Below are 6,000 nucleotides of genomic sequence, written 5' to 3'. Positions count from 1 at the left end.
ATCTGTTCTCCTATATGAAGCAAAGTCACAAAGTCTAGAACATAAATTGATAAGTAGATCAACTCACTCCAAAATAAATGTCCGCAGAAGATCTTCGAAGTCTATTGGAGAGGGTTTCTTGCAACATTAGAAATTCTAAGTAGAACAAACCAATCTAAAGCATAAAATATGGTAAGAAGACGACGATGGACATATTTAGGACACACTTTAAGGATGCCACCAACACAACTTCCACAGTGAGTGATAATTTGGACACCACCTGGAAAGAGAAAAAGAGGGCAATCTAGAGAAACATTATGCAGAACAATAGAGAAAGAAGCCAAATCTATCAACATGACACTCAGAAACCTGAGCAGACCAACTTGACTGAAATAAATGGCAGAAACTTATGGCTGCCCTGTACACCTGAGGTTGAGGGAGGATAAAGAAAGAAGGTATAGTTTAGAGAACTATATTTTTCAAGTTACTTTAAGTAGGGAGTAGCGAGGTGTGTTTTGGTTGCCAAAGTTATGAACAACTGAAATAGGAGATTATAATGGAAACTTCCTGGCAGTACTGTTCTTAGCCTACCAGCTGGCAGATACACATTATGAGTAAATATGGCATAGATCCACCAGAATCACACTGTCCGCCCAAGAAAACAAATCACCTCCCCCCGCCCATCTAGCTCCCCTTCTCTGGGATTCCATGTTCATCACTTTCAATGCATGTTACCTTCCATTCCTTTTCCCCTGCTGATTTTTTATCTTTCCTCTCTGCTCCCCCTATGCCCCTTAGATAGATTCTTGTCTATACTAGGAAACTGGTCCATTGTTGACAATGATTGTCAGTAATGGATCTGCCCCAATTGGCTGAAATTGGTTTATTTGCTAGAGTAAACAGGACAAAACAATTGTTGACACCTCCGTAGAGAGGGTGATTTAAAATTTAGTTCCACTGATGAACATTCTCAGCAACAGGGCAGTATGTTAGTGCAAATGGGGTCTTGATTTCTCACTGACTCACTGCTGGCCGTGTTGTCTGGATGCCTAGGATGTGAGTCCCCTGCTTTAATCCACCTCAGCAGAATCCTGACCCCCTCCATGCAGGAGACTCCTTTGTTGTCTGCACATCAGATTAAAGAAAGCAACATCTTAACCAAACATAAGGAGACTTTAGTCCTTTGCTACTTTCAAAGCCACGTATACAGCGGGAACCAATTAAACTGTGATGCCAGCAGCTGAATGCATGGTGAGACAATCAGTTGTGGTTCTTGCCTATTTTCTGATCTGTCAGCCTCCTTTGACACTATTATACAGGGAGGAAGTTATAACAACATCAGGGCCCTGCCAATACAGACTGTTCTCCAGCTGTGTCCTACTGAGATATGAACATGTCCTCATTGCTTCTTTCCATATTTTTACTGCCCTGCGGGTCAGATGTCCCGATGAGTGAATCCCTGTGGCTCTGGTGCAGAGGTCCTGACCTATGTTGCCGGTGACAGAAGTACAAAGCTTGACCTTAACCTTTCATCGTCAGCAGGAGTCAGACAGCTAGCCTATGTGAGTGTAGCAGAGTCTCTAGCACTCAGCACTGTTAGGCTTTGGGGAGAAGAGCAGATGCACTTTCTGAGTAGGTGAATTTTTTCTCAGGGAACCCATGAATAGTTTTCCAGCTGTGCCTGGACCTATCTAGAATAGCTTTATGCATTTTCTGAGGGACACATGTTCAGGTCTAAATGTCCAACTGCCCTGCATGACACATTTTTTGCTTTAAATGGAGGCAAAAATTTATAAGGAACAATTCACTTCACCATCTCCTGTATTAATCACAAAGGCAATGTTAATACTCACACCCAATGGGCCATCTCCAGAGGCCCTTACTTTGATTTTACTCAGCCCTTATTCAGACCAAGCTTCTACTTGTCTGAGAAAGAACTAAATGAAAACAGGTATTATGAAATGTTATCGCTTCCACATAACATCCTTGCGCCTTTCATAAAACGCACATGTGGAGAGTGTAGCACCTTGAGTCTCGGAGCTAAGTTTTCAATCACTGGGCTCCATTTTTGCAGGCGCAAATGGCAGCACAGTAATCTCTACTATATTTCAGGTCCTTTAGCCTTTGATTTGCAAGAACAATCAAGAACTTAGACAACTAAGTGAGATTTGCTGCATCTGCCATTATTTTCATGTTCAAAAATGGAGGCTCACACAAAGCTGGGCTGAAATATGGTCTCTAATGTCTGTCCAGAATGTTATGGAGCAGGGACATGATAATCCAGCTCTGTACAATGCACTGACTCAAAAAAGAGATGGTTAGTCCATGCCTGTCAATAGCACTGGGGTAAGACTGAAAATGTTGTATCCTTGCCTGCTTCACGTGACAGCAGGAAGTTAACTTGCCCCCACTCCCTGTGGCTAGCCCAAGGTACTGGTGTTACATTAATCAAAGGGAAAGTACTCTAAGTAAACAGCAGAATGCATTGGATACAAAGTCCAAATGATTAGAGAGCTCCCAGTAGGCCACAGTGACACGTGACCAAGGCAAATCAAAATAGAAACAGGTTGTGAAAAATCCTGTGTATCTCCTTTTGTTTCTCTTTCTTTTCACTCTTGGATGTTGCCCTGAGCTTTGACCTAACTGGTCTATTGGGAAGTATGTCCCTAAACTCTGATAAAACAGCACCAGGAATAGTTGTTTCTGGGCACTTCAGTACCAGGGCCAACAGTGTTAGGAGGACTTCCAGATTCCTATGGTGCAATTGGCCAATAGAATTCAACTACTATTGACTGACATATCAAGGGGCCTTGGGACTTTCTTTTCCACTTGAATCAGTTAATGTATTTTTTTAGACAAAAAATAAAAATAAACTTAAACCACAAACAAACTAGCATGGGTTTGGAAACTTAGAACCAGGTCCGGTGAGGTGCTGTACCTCCTAAGGGAGGATGAGTGCTCTCAACTTCCACTGAAGTCATGTTATCCTGAATCTTGCTTCTGCTGAATGATCACTGCAAAATCTACATTGCCATTAACTGCCGATGTCCTTTAGTTAATAATGGACACTTCCATGAAGATTGGGTTCAGTGCTCCCAAACTGGTTCTGTTTCTTGTTAATGGATCAGCTCACACAGCATGAATGTGGAAGCCATGTTTTCCAACTTTTATATTTAAACTGAATGACCCAAAGGACCACAAGCCTGGCCAGGTTTCTACATTTGTTGTACATAGTCTAGCACAATTCTTACCACCCCCTTCCAGGTTCAGGGTTCATAAGAAGCAACTCACAGCTCTGTGGCACCTAGAAAAGTCTTTTAAAGCCACTGAATGTCATACAGATGCAATGCTAGATTGGGCTGGTAGTTCTGGGTCTTCAGGTAGGTAAGCGCAACACTGCTTCTGAACAGCATCCCTGGGAACTTCAGGGTAACAGAGAATGCAGTACTGGTTCTAGTCAGCAGTACCAGGACTTGAGGAGTTTGTTCCACAGTCTGTGTGCATATTCCTTAAAAGAGAGGACTCACTTTTAAATATTCATCACACAAGCATGTATTAGTCATTGCATTATTTTAGTTTCTGCATATCTGTTACTCCCAGTGATCTTTTGGCAGACTTTACCCCATCCTCAGAGGTACACTCTCACCTCTCCTTAGTTTGGGTCATTTTCATCATGCCTATACCAGAAGTTGTCATTGTCCTGCTTGAGTTTTGTGGGTGTAGGTGATGGCACCAGGGAGAAAAAGTAGCAGCTCAGAAGATGCTGCGATACTGAATTACTAGAGGAAATTTTTCAGGAAAGGGCTCTTCATAACCCTGCTGGAACACTGCTTCCACTTCCCTTACTACATAGCCTTCACCTTCCCAGCCACAGCCGCTTGTTCTGCCCATCCCTTCTTACCCAGCAGCTGAGGGTGCTGCCGTTGTAGTGTGGGACTGGCCATCTAACCCGAGCCTAAGCAGAGCTCTGCCACATTCAACTGCTGGGCCAGCACGGGCCTTTAAATTTCAAACTCATCATAAATGTCTGATATCTGTGGGGAGATTTCCCTATAGGCCCGTTTCTTCAGGCTTCTCTGTTGTACAGTCTGTTCTGCGTGAAAATATCAACATTTTATGATTCTGGCTCACTTGAACTGTACCAGGCAGGGCCGGCTCTGGCTTTTTTGCCGCCTCAGGCAAAAAAGCCTCCGCCCCCCCCCCCCCCCCCCCCGGGGGGGGGGGGGGGGGCGGCCGGGGCCCCGGGAGGAGGGCGGCGAGCCCCGGCGGGGGCTCTGCTCTCCCCCCGGCAGCCAGAGCGCAGGGGGCAGGGCGGCCAGAGCGCCGGGGGGAGGGCAGCGAGCCCGGCTGTGGCCCCGCTCTCCCTGGCCGCCGGAGCGCCGCGCCGCCCCCCTCCAGGTGCCGTCCCAAGCACAAGCTTGGTGGGCTGGTGCCTGGAGCCGGCCCTGGTACCAGGGAGCTGCAAAAGGTCTCTTGTGGGCAGACTGTGTCACAGGTCTGAAAGCAGCCTCTTTGCCTGCATTTGCCTGGCTGGCTATGCTGAACAAAGCAACATCCACCATGGCGTATGCAACTGTACAAGATATTTGTAAACTCCGATATGGAAACTAATGGGCTGCAGGTGAGGGCTAGGCTGCTGCTGTAGCCAACAACTCCCAGTTGCTTGCTTATTAAATTCTATAAGCTAAGCAACGTGGTCAGTGCTTGGATGGGAGACCTGTGATTAAAAACTCAGCATGAAGCAGGAAGTGGTGTTGATGATTTAGATGTCTACACACATCTAAACTCTGAACCCTTTCCTGACAATTTCAAATAAGAGACTGAAATCTGCAGAAGAGGATGGTAGGAGGCATATTTGGAATTGAACCATCATGTCCTATGGTGTTTTTGAGTTCTAGTTGATGTGCAACCAGTCATCTTAAAATAGTTGGTTCAAGAGGCTTTCCTAGACTAGTGGAAACCGCTTCTTGTATAACACACACATAGACTTCCTCACAGTACTTCAGAAGGAAGGAAGGAATCCATGCCTGGTTAAAGTAAAATATTTGGGTAGCTAAAAAACTGACCAGTAGCCAGACTTATGTAGGTGTGTAGTAATGAAGGGTAACATAGATCAATCTGTGTATGTGATTTTGGGAATCCTTTCATTTAGGGTCAAAGTGAGCCTTCTACTACCTTCTTCATTGCTCCCCACACGCCCTTGTTAAATTGTCTATACCCAAAGATTTTGGAAAGTGACAATCTCTTGATTTGTGTTTCCCTCTGTCTGTATCTTGCTATGCCATCCTGGGCTAGTCACTAAGGACTACATTTTCAAAAATATCTATTTGTTTTGGGTGCCTCATTTTTGGGGTCCCAGTTTTAAACACCTCATGACCTGATTGGGATCCACTGAATTAAATGGGAACTCTTCTACTGATCTCACTGGGGATTGGATTGGGCCCCTAAGGCTTAATTTTCAGACACACAGAGCACCCATACCTCCAATTCACTTCAAATGGAGTTGTGGGAGGCACAGAGAGATTCAGTCACTTGCCTAAAGTCACTTGCCAGATAGTCAAGATCAGAGCCAGAACTAGACTGCAGCAGGTCTTGGTTCTCATTGAATAAGCAATTACACATGAAAAACTGATATAACCTCTGGAGCCATGCAGGGATCTTGTTTAACAGCAAGTCTTGAAGTAGGTCATTAGATTTTATTTTTTTAAATTGCTATTTTTTCATAACAATAGCAGCTACCATCATCTGTGCCCCAGGACTGGCTATCAGCTGAGTAGGAACCTTTGTCCGTTAATAAGAGCTCTCCTCCCATCATACTGGCCATTTAATAAACACCAGGAAACTGTTTGAAAGTCCTAAGCAGAGGTTCAGCAGTGACCCAGCTGATCACTGAGTGTGACTGTGGGGCTCTGCAGTACATCACACTTTTAAATGCACTGCTTCTTGGTTGACTATGTTAGGGAAATTATCTTGAGTGGCTTTTTGTATATGCATTAGATGGGGAGAGGATACAGGAAGCCC

This window comes from Terrapene carolina, unplaced genomic scaffold (assembly GCF_002925995.2).
Source record: "Terrapene carolina triunguis isolate 2854851 unplaced genomic scaffold, T_m_triunguis-2.0 Scaffold85, whole genome shotgun sequence".
In the NCBI taxonomy this organism is placed as follows: Eukaryota; Metazoa; Chordata; order Testudines; family Emydidae; genus Terrapene; species Terrapene triunguis.
The sequence above is the reverse complement of the archived record's forward strand: the minus strand, read 5'-3'. Positions refer to the sequence as shown.